The sequence below is a fragment of the Vidua macroura genome, chromosome 2, assembly GCF_024509145.1.
Source record: "Vidua macroura isolate BioBank_ID:100142 chromosome 2, ASM2450914v1, whole genome shotgun sequence".
Classification (NCBI taxonomy): domain Eukaryota; kingdom Metazoa; phylum Chordata; class Aves; order Passeriformes; family Viduidae; genus Vidua; species Vidua macroura.
Window position 1 is genome coordinate 40,538,511 of NC_071572.1, and position 18,362 is coordinate 40,556,872.

General features: G+C 41.9%; 1 pseudogene; it reads left to right on the forward strand.

Annotated features, from left to right (window-relative positions):
• Positions 1–664: 664 nt before the first annotated feature.
• LOC128803127 (2-oxoglutarate receptor 1-like) lies at positions 665–1,433 on the forward strand (annotated as a pseudogene).
• Positions 1,434–18,362: the final 16,929 nt, after the last annotated feature.

Consider the following 18,362-nt stretch of genomic DNA (forward strand, 5'->3'; position numbering starts at 1 on the left):
TTAATGAACTAAAATAATGAAATATTCCTCTATCAGTGGTTTCCAAGAAGCGAGAAGAAAAATGTAAAAATATTAACCAACCCCAGTAGCAAAAAGAATGTGAAGCCATTTCAACATCCACCTTGTTTAGTTTTGTTGGTTTTGGTTTTTTACTTAACCAACAAGGATGCAAATGCCTTTTATGGAACAGTTATGTTCTGGAAATTACCCTCTATACTTTTGGTCAGTAGCACAATACAACTAGTGTGTCCTTCTTCTCCATTTGACCCCTGATGAGAGCAGAAAGTGAACATTGTATACCAAGGGACACACATCAAACACTGTGGGCCTGGGAATATTACAGCTTCATCGTGTAGGCCCTTTCCTGAAATACGCATTTTAAAATAAAATTTGATCTATACAGATATGATAAAAAGCTTCTAGATCAATATCAATTCTTATCAACCCAGCAAGGTCTTTTCTTATTCATAAAAGTCACTTTAATAGGAGCATTGATGAGCAGCTGAAAGGAAAGTTGTTTTTAAGGAGATGTGAGGAGTCTTATCTGTCAGTGAACACTAAACATTTCTTTCCTCCTTAACAGCGAAGGAGAAAAAATGAACCGAACAAATGGCAACTTAGCCAACTCCATCAGCCAGCAAGACACTGAAAGTGATTTTCCCAAATGCATTGTGTGGAAGTTGGTCTGAAGACTTTGTTCCTCCACATTATGTATAGCATGATCTTCCTGGTGGGCTTCCCAGGAAATTTCACTGTCATTTGTGTTTACAGCTTCAAGATGAGACCTTGAAAGAGCAGCACCATAATCAGGCTGAACCTGGCACTCACAGACCTGCTCTACCCTACTGGCCTTCCTTTCCTGATGGACTACTGTGCTACTGTGAACACTCAGGTTTTGGTGAATTCATGTGCAAGTTCATCTGCTTTAGCTTCCACTTCAAATTGTTCAGCAGCGTCCTCTTCCTCACCTGCTTCAGTGCCTTCTGCTACACGGTGATGGTTGACACGATGAAGTTCTTCCACATCCAGAGGAAGCAGTGGACAGCGGTGGCTTGCACAACCATTTGGTTGCTGGCACTGGAAGCTGTCAGCCCTGTCAATTTCTTGATCTCTTCAAAAAGGACACAAAACATAAGGTCCTCATGCCTCAGCCTCACCAGCTCTGAAAACCTAGGCACAATCAGGTGGCTGCTGCACAGCCTGGCCTTCTTCTTGCCCTTGCTGAGGGTGACTCTGTGCCATGTGCTCATCATTTGCCCCTTGGCTACTGGCCCCACACATGGGCTTGCTACAAACAAAAGGCTCTAAGATTTGCTTTTGTCCTCTTGCTGGTCTTCTATGTGTGTTTCCTCCCCTTCCATGTCTTTTGGGTGGCTCTGTTGCCCAAGATTGGAAGAAAAACGTTCCAAACAATATTAGAACTGATAACATAAACAGCAATCTTTTAATTAAATCTTTCATTAAAAGACTGCTCTTCATGTTATCAATTCTAATATTGTTTGGAACGTTTTTCTTCCAATCTTAGGCAACAGCTCAGGTCAACTACAGTTGTGTCCAGTCTGCTGTCACATGGAGAATAAATCCACTCTGCCTACTGTGTCTCTTGGCCACTGGCTCCATTCAACACATATGGCAACCTATGGCTTTATGTCATGGTGGGAGACAACTTCCAGCAAGCCATGCTCTCTCCTTCAAGGTGTAAGTGGAGCAAATACATCCAGGATCAAGTAATCCAGGAGCAAAAACTGCATGACGAAGTCAGAAATCACATTAAAGTTGTGAGGTAAATTCCAGCAAGCCCGGGATGGCTTTGGTGCTCTAAGCTCCTGCAAAGATAGTTGTGTTGGTATGAAAGCAAGAATTGCAGCTGACTTTGCCTTCTCCCTGCAGCAGAGGACTTGTCAAAAAGCTGTCTTGGAAGCAGGTTTATATACACCTCTCCTAGCAACCAAAGAAAGAGGAGGGAAAAGACAAGACTGTAAGCCAGCTTGAAGGCGAAATTTAAAACCATCCAGCCAGACTGTTCCCAAAGACATTTGGGAAACCCAGCGTTCTTTAGCTCTGGGCCTTGCTATTGATTACAGAAACATGGAGAGCTTAGTCTGGACATAAGAACAACTTCCATTGATTTCAGTGTTAAAACTGATGTAGTGCTTTGTTTATTACACCCTAAGTAAAACACAGCAGATATTGTCACGGTTGCTGAAACCACTGAATTGCACACCTAGAATGCTCCTAGATAAATCAGATATTTTCAGATTGGATGGAAGTTCAATGAACTTCATCACAGGGCACTGAGCAATTTGATGGAGAAATCTCAGAGTTGGCCTAGGGGAGGATTGGAAGAACAGGAGAGGAGGACATACATGATGACTACAAGGCTATATATATATATATATATATATATATATATATGAAAATGGAGAAAAATGAATTAAATCATATTAGTCTACAGAAGATGATTATAGATGAGTACCAGCCTGTATGAATCTATCAGGTGTGTATAATCCCAGATCATTCTGATTTCCTACTGCAACAAATGAATAGGTTATACATGAATGATGTCACACATCTTGACTCCAGAATAAGTTTGACTATCTGAGATGACTCTCTTGTGTGTAAGCTAAGGAAACAGTCTGGATGAAACTACTTTTGATAGTTCCAGAGTTCATGCTCAAACTCAAGATATTAGTGATTTACTATCAGAGTAGGGGGAGCCACAGAGTGGGGATTTGACCAGTCTGTCCTGGGTTCAGGAGTATTTAGTGTTTTCATTGTCAAATTGGATGATGAAATAAAGTATGGTTCTTATATTTGCATATTTACTTGAAGCTGAGAGGACAAAATTGAGCTGACAAATTACAGCTATGATCTGCAGAGACACTGGCTGCTACTAAACAGTGACAGGTACAAACTTCTATGTTTAAGTGGAAATGATGAATTGTGCAAGCAAATGGAGGAAAAAAAAAAGAAACCATCATTTGGGTAGCAGTTTTGCAGAGAAAGATTTGTGGTTACTGTGAATCATAGGCTGGACAGGAGCTGACAGTTTCAGTGGGCTGACAGTGTCTGCTGTGGCAAAAAGAGCAGAAGTATAAATGAAAAATAGTATTTATGATGCCTTGTGGATATTTAAAATACTTTATTAAAGGACCATCCATCAGATACGTCTTTCAGAAGCACTGCCACTGACCTTTTGACATGTTTTCTAGTTTAATTTCTCTTATGCACTGTTGTCAAAGGCCAAATTTTACAGGTTGCCAGTAGACAGTGATCAATCATGGTCAAGCTACCTGGTTTCACATATGCATTGTTAATTCAACCAAAAAAATTACACAACACCAGGTGATTCACACAATATAAATATTTTCTGACATAGATTCATAACATCCCAACCCTCCAAGCTGGGTAAAAAATACAAACACACTGCACAAATTCTCTTCTTCTTCCACATCATTGAAAGAACAAGATGTGTCTACCACTTACACATATATATCTGAAGGAGTGGATTAAAAATTATCTTTTTTGCTCTGTCAGAGCATTTTTAATTCTTGTTCTCAGAAGCTCTTCCCTCTCAAGCCCAAGACGAGCTTATCACACACAAGCAGAAGCTCTTCAGTATAACTACATGTTCAATATAAAGGTAAAAATATGTGGTTTTTTTAAAAATAGGTTCAATATGAAGGTAAAAATTGTGAAATTGAAGTGTTCAAGACTTTCCATCTCTAACAGCAAGAATGACAGTCTCACAGTTTCAGTGACTTGGAGAGGGGCTACCTTTTTGTCCCCTCCTCTCTCTCCTTAATAAAGATGTTGTTTGGTTGCCCTCTTCTTACCTCACCTGCACACCCACCATGTCTCCTAATTTAGTTTGGGCTAAACTAGCTAAATTTAAAGTGCCAAAGTAGATTAGAGGATGGTCCTGGAGCTGTAGTTCACTGGTGGGGAAAAAACCTCCAGGAGAAGGGCAGTCATGTCTCCCAGTAGCATGGCTGGGTCTGGAAAAGGAGAAAAGATCAACCTTAACACAGACACTTTTAAAGGATTCAAGGACTGCTCAGGTGCTCTGCAGGACTGAGAGATCATTATCTCATGCAACTCATTCCTTTTGCTTACTGTGAAGCTCGATAGCTTCTATTTTTAGCTGCTGTTAAGTTTACTGCTGAAACAAGGATAAGTGCTTCAATTGCAGTAAATAGGAGACACTTCTCAGGCTCTGTACACAGTGTGACAATATAGCTACATAAATTACTACACTATTGCAGGCTAATTCACACCATAGCTATGCTCCAGTGAGCAGGCTTCTATCAGAAGTCTCTGGTAGGTTTGTCTGCAAGGACAGACACATCAGCTCAAGCACCTACCAGCAGGCTGCTCTCTGCCTGGGACTGCAGAGGGACTAAGAGAATAACTCTGCAAGGCAAACCTCTCAAGGGAATGTCAACTCTGATGACATTAAAGGTGAAACTTGGGAGCTGCCAACTGTTTCTGTAGACAAGTCAAACCTTATTCCTCACAGTGACTCATGTACTGTCACAGATTGCAGCAGAGGTATTTTCTACCTCTGTTTGTCCAGGTAGGCAATCAACAATTTTTTTTTTTTTTCTTTTCTCCCCAGTTCATGTGTTCCCAAAAGAAATGAAAGCAAAAAGGCCTTCCTCATATTCAAACCTCCCAGAGAGCAAAAAATACTGACAGTAATGTTCTGCATAAAAGAGAATTCACAAAATCTGTACTAATCTGGCTGCTCTGCAGAACACCTAAGGAGAGAGTTGTGTAGAAGACTGCATGTAGCATCAAAATGAATAGCTGGGTAAAGAGCTAGTGGAGAGAAAGGTTAAAAGCTTGGAAAAACAGCTTGAAAATGGTCTACTTTTGACAATGTCTGTGTTGGATATTGCTGTGACAGAAGGCTTCCATTTTGTCCTGATGTAATTGCATATATATATATATATATATATATGGGGTGCTGCTGCAGCAGCTGTAACACTGCACAGAGCCATGATCCACCACATGTAGTGCAGGGCAGTGCCAGGCTCACCACTGAGTCATTTAGACCCCACATAGCTGCTGCCATTTTGCTGATAAGGCTAAGTGGGCAAAATGAACCTTGAATGACTGCTTCCATCTGCCAAGATTTTCTGCTGTGAAAATGCAGGTTGAGTGAACCTCAACTTTAAAGCAGCAAACAACTTTTTCTGAGCACATCACAGTTCAAGTCCTACCAGCTCTGAACTCAGTTTGCTTTTCCCTGACAGCAGAAAAGGAGTAGAGATGTAAAGGAAAATACTTGGTGTGTTCCTTTATGTTTTGTGACAGTAGAGGCATTCAACAGTGCCAGCTGATGCCACTGTAATGTAAATGCCTTCTTGACTCAAAATTGAGTCAAGAAGGGGGAACACCCATTTATACTAAAGAAAATGTATTTCAAGGCCTGTCTTTTAAATAGTACCTGGAAAAGAGCAGTAGTTCTGACTAAGGTGTCTTTCTGACTTGATGCCCTAGCCTACAGAGTGCTGTGGTAGAGGGCAGAGTGAGTTGGATGCCTCCTAAAGCAGGAGAAAAAATTGCATTCCTGCTTTAGTCAGAGGTGTACTTCAGAGAAAAGAAGGAGACAATTAAAGCTGGTAAATCAAGCTGCATATCTCTTCAAAACTAAATTTTAAGCTGAAATGCTGATTTTTTAAATGCACAGAGGAAACATGATTTTTCAGAGCTGCTGCAGGCAAGTATAATGCACAGTTTGTTTGATTCATCCTTGCTAGAACCTTAAAAGGCACTTGAATTATAAAGTGTGTTATCTTCTAAGATTACTCCTTGGTTTCTTTACTCTCCAAAATGGTTGATACCACTGATTTCTGAACCTAAAGAGAGATGGTTGCCTGGAAGCTGTAGTACCAATGATGCTCTCCACTCATAAAGGAAAAACAAAAATTCTGAGTGAGTTTCTGTGTTTGTTTATTGAACAAACGAAAAGTATAATTTTCAAATTACTTTATGAATTTCCTTCTATTTTGTAAAATAATGCAAGAAGATAAGGTGAAGCAGAAAGAAATGCAACTTTGCATACTGATGTCTAATGCCATACCAAATGCTAATAAAGCAAGCAAGAAAATATAGTTCCTGGAGAAATCTTCCTTCATGTGCTTTTTAAAATACAGTTGCAATTCCAGCATCATTGCTGCTTCCCAAGCCAGCAAACCCGATAGCAGGTTACTCCATCTTTCCCTTCACTACATCCAGCTTAAGATACATTCAGTTGCTTAAGACCCATCAGCTTTCTGGAAAAGCGATTAGGAAATTGATTTTGTTCCTTCTAACAGTTCTCTAAAACCTTTGGGGTTCCCATTTGCTCCTGAATGGCACAAGATGAGTGGCTGAATCCCAGGGTCTTTTCAAGACAATTCCTGTGCATCTGGCAGAATTGGTGTTTTCTTGGCAGATCTGTGACAAAGTATTTTGATATTACCATGAGAACACCCTGTGATATTAGCACATCTCTCCTCTAATTTTTCCAGGACTTTCATGGTGCCAGCCACTGTGCAAAGTGATGCCCTGGACCTGCAGCTGGCAGGGATAGAAAACACCTTCTCTGTAGGTGCCTCAAAGGGTATCCAAGGTAAAAATTCCAGCTCTGCTCTGGTTAGAGATCTGTAAAGCTGGGCAAAAAAAGGAGGCAGCTTGGCACAAAGCAGGAAAGCATTATGGGTGGATTTATTTCCAGCCCCAAATGATCCCAAAGGGACAATTTTCCACTGAGTGAGCCAGGCTGGCCCATCACTTATGGCCTCAGCAATGAAGAAGACCTAGCAGACAGCAGCACACAAATGCACTCTGCAACAATTTCAAGCATAAATCTTTTTGGAAATTCTCTTTTCCCTTCAATTCATGATGTTTTTTATCAACAGAAAGTTATCTTAACAGACAAGGCAGCAGCACCTGCCTAGAGGAGTTTCCTCACATTACCTTTCTGCTAGTAAGCTGCTCTGAGATATTTATATATCATCCCTATTTTACAGGTGATGAAACTGAAGCACAGGGGAGTTAAGTGACTTGCCTCCAGTCACAAAGCAAATTAGCAGCCAAGTGGGGAAGAGATCAGTCCTCAGCCCAGAGCTTTTACAAAGTGCATTTTAGGCTTAAGGAAAGATTTTCAAGGGAATCTTGATTGCTCAGTGGTGGCACTTGAGTAATAAAAGTTGAGTTAGAGCAGTGTCTGCACTACTGAGGCTCTACTTCATCCCCAACATCATACTTTGTATCTGTGGAAGGAGCACTCCTGTTTTCTTTCAGAGAAGGTTTTGGGGAACCAGCTCACCAAAGTTCATTGGCTACCACTGTGTGTGACCTTAGCCAAGAGCCAGTAATTAATAGTTGTGTCCATCCCATTTACAGGTTTCCATCAAATATTTTCTAATTTGCAGTTAACACAAAATATCAGCAGCACACAGGGAAACCTTTCCAGCTGAAATGTGGGAATGGCACCACAGGGTGGCAGGTTGTTCTTTGTGGGGTGCAAAGGTCAGAAATAGGTTCCATAATTAGCCAGCTGCCTTTATCCAGGGGAAGGGTACCACTGCTGGCCATGCATGTGTGCCAGCTCTGGGAGAGCACATGGGTCCAGCTATCATTCCTCAGAGCTGGGCCAGGCCCTCTCCCTGGAGACACAAATCCAGATCCAGCAGCCCATGCTCTGCCTTCAGAACTTTCCTTCTACTGGGAGAAGAGCAAATGAAATTAAGATGTAGATTTATCATACGTTTTCTAAATTTCCATCCTTACTTTGACTCAGCATGATTAATACAGCCACACTTGCTTATCAGAGCTAGACACTTATCAATGAACGACAGTGAAAAACTAATCTGTCCCTCTACCATAACAAAATCTCGGCAAACATAGTACCCATCCTTTTTGCCAAAATGCAAACCTGCATCTCACTGAGGGAAGAGAAAGACAGGAATGGGGCATTGTCTTTGCTGGAAACACTACGAAAATCGGCCGTGCTGTAATTCCAGGCTGTGCCCAAGGGACTCCACCCTTCTGTACTTCCGCAGCTGGGATCGGCAGGTGTAATAATTCAAATTCCCACTAGAGGGTAGGCAAAACTTTTCCAGTAAAAGGATCGCTCTGGAGAAGCGCAGAGTATGGAGGAAAGCAGTGTCTGATTTGGGAAAGCAAATCTGTGCTTGAGAAGCAGCAAAAAGTAGGAAAAGGAAGAATACGTTTATACCATCTGCAAGAGCAAGGTGGGAGCATTGTTCCAAATTTCTCAAAAGAAACATAATCTCTGCTTTATACTTTTAAATCAAATACAGCCAGAGTGGCTATGTTGTTAGAAATATGTAAGCTGTAAATCAGATTTACAGAAAATACAAATCTGTGATTTTCAGAAATACAGCAGGTTTTACCCCTGAAGATGTTGTCTTACAAATACTGATAGCTGTCAATTAAGAGTTTCAAATATTTAGAAAGGATAATTACAGGGAATTAGAGTTTATCCACTTTGGGAATGAATTCACTCCCTCCTGATGGCCTAGCCAGAAACATCAAATGGTATATTTCTCTCTTTCTTTTATTATCGACCAGTTTACTATTGCAGGTAATGATGGCTTGTGTTTTCTCCTCACACATTTCTCCACTGCTGAAAGGCAGACAGGTTTCTCTGAACCTTGCTGCGGGAGGGGAAGTATGGCTGCAGGCATCAACACATCTTCCTCTTCCTGCTCTCCCTGAAAGAACAGTTTCTTTCCAGGTGAGATCGGCTGTCTCGGGGAGCTCCCTGCACTGCAGATAAGGGCACTGTGAAAAGGTTTTCTCACAACATATCTGACCATTCCAAAGCAAGTTTTCACACTGATTCAACAAGCCGATGCTAGGGAAGTTAAAGCAATTCAGAGTTTATTTTCTGAGTTTGTTTATTTAGCTCCAGATCAACAAAGATGTCCTAAGACCCCGAAGCATCACCTCTGTGAGCTAAATGACTTTTTTTTTGAACACTAAGCAAAGATTTGCTTCAGTCTTCTGAAATATAACGTTTTTGTGACGACAGAGGTAAGAACCAAAGAAGTCCCAGCAAAGCAGCAGAGCTCTCAGAGGCATTCCTGCAGCTGGGACTCCTCCCACAGCTAGGATAATTAAAGGCTGAATAACTGTACTTCAGAAGATCAGCATGCCAGTGTTTGCTGCCACAAGCACTGCATTTATCTCTATTTCATCATCTGCCCCTAAATAGGTGTGGGCTTTTGAAAGGAAAACCTCTGTTGCCCTTCTGTTCTGGATGTGTCCCATCTAGTCCCACATAGTCTTGTGGGTGGCAGCAATTCTCTCTCCAGCTACTTGAGCTGCTGAAACTGGGTGCCACTACAGGCAGCAGTCTCATCACTTCTCACATCAAAGGGCTAAACAGGAGATGTGCCCGCAGAAGGATTACTTTTGTGGCCCTAATGAGCCGAAGAGAGGAGTCCTTTGGGCAGTCAGATGGGTTTTCACTGCAGCGAGGCACATGAATCCACGGCAGAGATTTTCACAGCACAGTATTGGGAACAAAGGAAGAAGCATTAATCCTGAAATACAGCCATGCCAAATGAGGTTAAATTATATATTCTCCATCTGATTTGTACTGTAAGGTGTGAATGATGGGTCTGAGGGATCCTGGCATGAGCTAAGGAGAAGTATCTGCAATCTGAAGCAGGGCTGCATTTTGTGTCTACCACATTGTTTCACATTCCCTGTGCTTATCAATACCTTTACCACCTGTCCTTGCTGTGATAGCTGCAAGAATTACTTCAAATGATGCACATCTCATGAAAAAATCTCCCGTCTTCATCACTCTGAAAAAAATAAAGAATATTTTATTGAAGAAAGAGTTATTGCTATACAAAAGTTGGTGATATGAGGTGAAAAGTAAAAAAATCTCTCTTTCAGGGAGTCAAGAAGTTGGATTTAGTAAAGAGCAGATGGATCTCTTTCACCAAGTAATTGCCTCAGGGTGGCAGTTGATGTTAAATTTTGTACAAAATTTCCTTTTCTTGTGTGAATTAAAGATATCAAAAGAGAAAGAGATGACCTTTATTCTGGGACCCTCTTTTCCATTTGTTTCTGAGGCTTTTGAAGATATTGAAGGCTCTTTAATTGGCTTACAAAGCTGAAACCACACACCTGGCCTCAGATGTAAAGTCTTCTGTTCCTGCCTTCCTGGGGTCCATGAAATGCACCATCTCATCTACACAAGTTTCCACACTATTGCTCCCAAGCAGATATTCGAGGGAGAAATGCTATACCAAGTAGCATTTATAAAGTGATTCCATAGGATTTTCTACAGTTATAACAGTGACTTAATTATAGATTCACAATATTCACAACATCTGTATCATAATCAATTCACACACGTGCACACAGGCAAAGAGAGGTCTGTATCTGTGCATGTAAAAGTACTCATCCAAATTTCCCCTTGGGTTCAAGGTAATAGAACAAATCCCTGAGTGTTTCTCTACAGACAAGGATTGCACCTTGAGGAGAAGGTGTATGGGGGGGTATCAGCCTAGGCCTTGTCACCAACAAGGAGCAGCTTAGGGAGCTGGGGTTGTTTCACTGGAGGAAGGGAGGCTCAGTTTCTACAATTCCCTGAAAGGAGGGTGTAGCGAAGTGGAGGTCAGCCCCTTCTCCCATGTAACAAGTGATAGGAGAGGAAATGGCCTCAAGCTGTGCCAGGAGAGGCTTTGACTGGATACTAGGAAAAATTCCTTCTCCAAAAGGGTTATCAAGCACTGGAACAGGGAAGTGGTTCCACCACTTCACTGCTGCCCAGGGAAGTGGTGGAATCACCATCCCTGGAGGTATTTAAACTATGTGTATAGGTGTCACTTAGGGACGTGGTTTAGTGATGGACTTGGCAATGCCTGGTAAACTGTTGGACTTTATGATCTTAAAGGTCTTTTCCAACCTAAATGATTCTAAGATTGTCCTCCACCTAGGCTGGTATGAAACATAAACTTTAAGAGATTTAGAGATTTTAGAGGAGCTAAGATTTTAGTTAGAGATAAGCTTTACTAGAGTTAATTAAAATAAAGGGATTTTTTAAGTAGGCCTTGATGAAGTTAAGAGTTAGTAGTTAACTAATAATTGATTGCTTGTCAGCACAATGTTTAGTTAGCTGGGTTTATAATGAAGAATATAGAAACTGACAAATAGCTTTTAGGAACATAAGACAATTGTGGGCCTCCTCTGTTCTGAAACCAATTGAAGACAAGGAATGGGAGTTCTACAAGGTTCATTTGTCATATTTGCATTGAAAAGGTAGAAAGGTCAAAATGAGGAAGACTTCATTTACTTCCTCATTTGGGGACCCCTCCTCATGAAAGGGACCACCGACCCATTTCAAGGAACAAACTACGCATGCTTAATAGCTTTTGAAATGATTAGCATATGAAGCGAAGAATGGGATGTACCAAGATGATGAATATGTATTTGTATTTTGGGTATTCAGTTCTGGTGTGGATAAAAGGACTCTGTAATCATTTGAAAGTCATGGTGTGTATTTGGGAGCTATCCCACGCGCTGTCCGGCATCGCAATAAACATACACTTTCTAACTTTAAACTGTTAGAGAGTTTTTGTCCATCACAGTTGGATATTGGTGCTAGATCAATATCCATATTTTTTTTAATAAATCAGGTAGAGGCAACACAATACTTTGCTGCTACTTATCAAAGTGGGCAGCAATTTCTCCTTGCTGTCCTGGAGACTTCAGCTCAGTCCAGCTGCTGCCATGGTTATCTGTGTATGTGTACTAAGGGAGTGTGTTAGGAAAGAAATTGCCCTGCCTGAGATGAGAGGTTCATTTGATCCCTGAATTAGGATTGTCTGTCTCAGTATCTAGTTTATTTGGGAAGAAATCAGACATGTTGATTTCAGCTAATCAAATAATTTCTGACAGAATGCTTCTTCCCTGCAAACTGTTGAATCAACAGAATCAAACAGTTTCATGTGGATGTCTTTAGTCTATTAAAGAAGTTGATAGAAACCAAGTAGGCAGAACACAGGGAAGCCCCCCCAGCTAACAGCAGCCCCAGACAGAGAGCAGGGGAGCTGATGATGGACAGGCCTGCTGCATCCTCCATCAGGATGGTCCAGCAGAATCCAGCTCCTTTCTTGGGATGGATCAGGTTTCCATCTGAAATGCTCAGTAAGAGGACAGAAGAACCTTGGTATTTTTGAGAAGAAAAGGTTACTCCTTTTCTCAGATTTTGCACAAAAGCCAGCAGTACTGGGAGCACTGGCTTAGCTGCTTCTCCAGGCACAGATAATACTGATGTGAGTTTCTAGGAGAGAAGTGCAAGGCCCAGCTCTAGGATATTTACCATGACAAAATTTTCCATCCAAGTCCAGATTATGCAGTGAGCTCACCCTTATTATATTCACTAGTGATTTGGGCAATGGAGTAGAAAGTACACCCTTTAAGCATGCCGATGACAAGTGAGGGCACTCTGGGCTTTCTGGTAGACAGTATTAGATTCAAAGCAATTTACAGAACATGGAGAAATGATCTAGAAAAAAAACAGAATGCAATACAATGAGGACAAATGCAGAATTTATATTTGGAGATTAATCAAAACTCAACAAACTGGACTATCTGCTTAGGTTGCAGTACTGTAGTAAAGAATCAAATGGCTGCTCAGGACAGAAGCTGAACATCAGTCAGATGTCCTCTGCTGTTGTGAAAAGGGCAAACAGCAGAATGGGGTGTTGAAATAAGGCACAAGCTTCCAGGTAGGATGATTAACCCTATTGCTTTTGTAACATGTCTGCTGGGGTGGTATGTCTGCTCCAATACTGCACTTCAAGAAGGAGGGGGACCAACTGGACAGGGAGCAGAACAGAGGTTCAGAAAAATAAAACAAAACAAAAAAAAAGTAAGATTGAGAGTTGCTCAATCTAGGAGAAGGGTCACTGAAAGAAAAGTGATGATGATCACACACCTGACCTGTATCTGGAAAACAGAGTACCCCCAGCTAGGACTAGATCAGGAAGATGTCAGGCATGAGAAAACTCATCCTTTGGGAACAGAGAAGCAGAGTAGTAATTTGGTAGAGAGAGAAATTTAAAAGACATTGGAAAAGCATCTGCTAGGACTGCCAAGGATATGACCCTGTCTGGGGCAGCAGATGGACTGCATGTCTTGAGTTTCCTCCTACCCCATCTCCTGAAATGCCATGGGAAATACTCCTTTGAATCATGACATTGGATTTCAGGAGAGACCATCATCCTGCTGCATGCACTAAGAGAGTCCCTCAGAGAGGGGAGATGTCTGTGCTCAGGCCTTTGCAGTGACTGTGCCATGAAAGCCAATGGATTAGACACTGCTGGGGTGGATTAAGCTGACTTAAGAACTCAGTGGCAATGCACCGGTTTAGACCACCTTAGAAAACGATGTGCAAAACCTGGTAAATGTCTGGTTAGAGATCCCCTGCTCAGATCCCAGCAGGCCATCAGTCATGGCAATATGAAGCAGGAGAGTTGTATGTTGGCAAAATGAAGAGTAGTGAGTAAAAAGCCTTACCCCAAACAGCCTGAACATGCAGAGCATTGCATTTTTTATATCCTTTAACATTGTATCATTTCATTTTATCAGCAACTTCTAAGCAGTTGCCTTTTAAAAAATCAAAACCCAAGGTCAAGCACAGGGAGCTTTTTCTAACTGTCTTTTCTTGTGTCATCTTCTGTCCCATGGTGATGTGATTTCTTCCGTTTCTCTATTACTGAAAATCTCAATAAATACAATAGAATGACATTTGCATTTAACAAAGTGCTAGTGTTTTAGCTGAAACTCATGCCCTGATGGAGACAAATAGGATACATCAGCTTATAGCAGAGCCCCCCAGCTGACCCAGGTGTGGTGAGTAAGCCCAGTGCTCTGGTAATTCAAGTCCTGCAAAGCTCAGAGAGAGATCCTGAAGCACTTGGTGAAAGGTGGCATAGAAAGGCAAAGCAAGAGAAAGTCTCTGCAGAGAATAGCACCTCCCTTCCATATATTTGATTTAGATGAGAACAAAATAGCCAGAAAAAAAAAATAGGTTAAAAAAAAAAGAATGAAAAGTATGAATTCCACAGGTTCAGTTTGCATGAATTATCTCTTTGAAGGCTATTTTAGCAATCTGCACCTCCACCCAGTCTGAATTGTTGGAGATCCAGTTAATGGCCTGGGGATAATAATAAGCATAATTTAAAGAGCACAAGACTCCTTCAAATGCAGGGAAAGTGCACGTCTCTCAGAGTGAGGCTGGCAGAGCTGCCTCTGCAAGGGGGAACCAAAGGGAGCTGCTTTCATGCTGACAGAGCAGCTTCTCTATCATGAGGGATAGAAAGGGAAGTGCTTGGGATGAGGAGCCTGAACACCTTCCCTGTTGTACAGCTCTCTGCCTGATAAAAAGAGAATTTGTTCTGAAAAATACAAGACCTTTGGCTCTGTGGTTAAGTGGTGATTTGCAGGGCATTTCCTTGTGGATTTCTGCTTCTGTCTGTTTTGTCAAGGAACGTCCTCATTTCAATTTGAGCAAAAATTACTTCTGCTTACTGATTTATAATATTAAAATTCTACATGATAATTTCAGGTACCTGTTTACCTTACCAGAAACAAGTGCTAAACAACTGCAAACAACTAATTAACCGGTACATCATTTCAGTGACTGTATGAAGAAAAGAATTAGATGATCTTGGGAGATAAATTACACTTTTGAAATATGAAATGGCTGAGTTCCCTTCCCTGTCCTGTTTGTGCTCCTCTTGGCACCAGCTCCACTAGAAAAGGCTCATTTCCAAAGCACAAGTGTAATTTCCAGAGGTGGGAACTGAAGGGGTTAGGGCTGCAGGTAGGAGCAGACATGAGTGGTGCTGGTAGCAGGACCACCCAGGGTCCTTCTGCCAAGAGCCAGGCAGGGCTTGTGAGGGAACAGTATTTGCCTAATAAGAAGACTCATCTTTGGCTGTGTACACGAAATTCATGTGTTGAGGCTGTAATGCTACAAGTCACTTTCTGAAGACAAAGCCTTATTAGAGCAACCAAAGGCAAAGGGCAGGCTTTTCATCACGTGCCACAGCATCCTGCAAACAAATTACAAGAGCACCAGCACCACAAGAGAATATATCTTCAGTGACTGAAAATTTGCTTGTACACTGGAAGCCACATCAGCAGCATCCTTTGCTTAATCCTCTACTGACACATCACTGAATGCCAAGGAGGCTGCTCCATCTTGGAACTGAAAAAACCCAACAAAATAATGAGGCAGCAAATTGGTCCTCTCTGTTTTCAGTCCCACTGATCTGGGTCATTTTCAGGAAACAGTCTATTACCTGAAACAATTATGGCTGTTGTCACTTCTCCAATGAGTTTAGTTTGGTTTTTAGTGTCTGCTGGGAAAACTTTAACTGGTGCAGCTGCTGTGTTTAGGGCCATTTCATAGCTGGGTGCTCCTGTGGGGCTTTTTATTCACTGGTTTACGCTCTTGGCAGTGCTGCACCAGAGTACCTGAGCACATGCTGGCTTTGAGCAGATAAATTGTCCCATTGTCTTTCCTCTCCCTATTTCCCGTGGGGCAACACACCTTCTGAAAGTTTAGCCATCATGTAAGGGCTGCAGTAGATTTTATCTTCTATGCCCTGTAGTCGATGAGCACCAATTCACTTTGAGGACTAATATTAGGCATAAAATAGTGTCTCAGATCCATATGGGCTATTTTTGGAACTCTATCGAACTAGTTCTGCTCAGACAATGTGGCAGCAGCACTGTTTATATTCCAGATTACATATGTAATTTTCCTAAGGTAAAATATCCTTTTCCAGAAGTTTTCATTAACAGTCTCTATTTCCTACATAATTAGATGACAATTTAACTGTGATTAATTTAGAGTTACAGTGCATTTAGGGATTAAAAAATGCTGCCCTTACCATTCTGTCTCAGGGAAGAAATACGACGGGCGAGCTGGAGTTGATTTCCCCATGTGATGAAGACAGAACAGAGCATCTCCCAGTGGGTGGTCTGATAACAATGGTAATTAGGTATTCAATCACACACAGAGTAAGATCAGCCAAACAAATGCATGTCTGCTAAGGGAAATAACCCATGCAAAGATTATGTGTTTGCTGAACCAAAAGTAAAATGTATAATGAAAGCTCCTAAGACTCTGGAGCCTAACCCTTGCCCAAAAAAGATGCCTGTTTTCCTGCATAATTATTAATCAGCACACCGGGTGCTGTCATGCCTGAAGGTCTGATTCTGAAAGGAGTCTTTCACTCATGCCTGTGGATTTTAGGTCAGGTTTTGTGAAATGAGGATGGCCCCTGTGCTGTTTGTGGACCCTCATGCCTGCAAAGCCTGATTACAGTTAAGTTCAGCAGTGATGCTGAGAAACAACAAAAAGCCCTGTTATGACCTCTTCCACCCCAATGCCCACAAAAGCCAATAGCCAGCCCATCTGGAGGAGAGAGACATTGTCTGGAATCAGCCGCAAAGCAAAATAAAAGTACTGGGCGTTGTTCTCCACTTCTGTATTTCAGACTGGAAGATTTTGAAGGAGGTTTTGTGGCCCAGGTGGGCAAACCCATCAGTCATCCAGTGCATCCTGTTCACACTGTCATCAGAGAATGAAGAATACCATATGAAAAGATGATCCTATTTGTGACATGCACTCTCTGATAACTGGCTTTGCCTATAGTTGCCAAAGTTTCAAGAGGAAGCATTTAATTAATAATCCTGCCACCAATTCATTCCAGTGTTTTTTTTTTTTTTCTATACAGCAACTAAGAACACATTAATACATTTACATTAACTGTATAGAATTTTTTTTTTTTAATGTCAGGGAAAATGTCAGCCCCTCTGACTAATTAATCCAGCCTGCTCGGAAGGCTGTTGAAACACAGAGTGCTGTCTCTTTGGGAAGCATTGCTGGAGACCAGCTTCAGCTGGTTGCTGGTTGCTGGGGATAGGGAGTGAAACACAACTTCACAGCAGAAACCCATGTGCAGCTTCAGTGCCAGCCCAAGCCAATCTACCTCTGCTGTTGTCCTCTTGTCCCAGGCCAGTCCCCACCACTGCTCACCATAAGCCCTGGAGCCCACACACTCACAGAAAGGCCATCACCTGTCACAACAGGGCCATAAAGCCAACACAAGTTTAAGAAAACTGGTTTGGCCTCAGTCAGCTTACTTATCCAATACATTCCATGATTGCACAAGCACTGGGGTTGTTGAAAACCTGTGGTTTAAGAAGGTAGTGCTGCCAGCTCTTTTGACTGCAGCATACAATTAGAGTCACTTAAGCTGACTGTGGAACTACAGGGTATTTTGATTTCCCTCCAATGCTTGTAGAGGGGAGAAGGGTGAGGACAGCCTTAAAGTACAAAAAGCCCCTTGTTTTTGTGAAGGATCACAATGGCCTACCAATGGGCTGACTTAAAAGGTCCATGGACATAAAGTGGAGAAATGGATGATAAAGAGAAAAGGTCCACAAACTGAGTTGAAAGTCACTCTGCAGAATCACCCCTTATCCATATAGATCCCACATGAGGCCAGATAAGCCATTTAAACCTGTGGTCCTTGTTAGTTTATTTGCAATTTCCCTAGTGCCTGACACGAGTCCCAGGGCCAGTCACATGGCTGTGATAAAAGCCAATGTTTCCAAAGGTCTCTGTGCAGTGAGGAGCTGCTGTAACCACGGTGAAATATACAGAGAAGATGCAGAGATGCAGTAGCCACAAGGTCTCTCCAGCTGATGATGAGACAAGATTTGGGCAAGCTAAGGAGCATATCTCCATCTCCATGCAGCTCTGTAAGAGTTGACCTTCTATTAGATACCATCTCTTAAGATTGGTCTGAAGACTTGTGTTTTATTTTCTTCTCTTCTCCTGTGCAGAGTTAGAAAAGCAGAAGTGACCCCAGTGCCTGCTTGAGATGCCAGTGCACCAAATCCCTGGCAGGTCTGGGTCGCAGCACCAGGAAAGCCCATTTGTGCTTTACCTCAGGCACTGCCACTGCCAAGGAAGAATAAAAACCAGCCACTGCTGCACAGGTTCCCCATTGCTCAGGGGTATAATGGATTAAGTAGTGAATGCATTAAATGATCCCTAACTATAATTAGCTCCCTCTGTGCTTGTAACGCTACAGCCTCATACAAATGGTTTCTAATGACACATGCAGTGCCTAGGAACAGGGTAATAGCTATTTAAACAGTTGCTGATCCTTGAGCTAGTACATGACAGTGTATTTTACAATTATTGAGAAACTTTGGACATTTTTTAAAAGTGCTCTGGGCATTGACCTAGAGAAAAGCTTGGTTAGATGAGAGCAGAGAGGGTGCCCTTTCCCTAATGG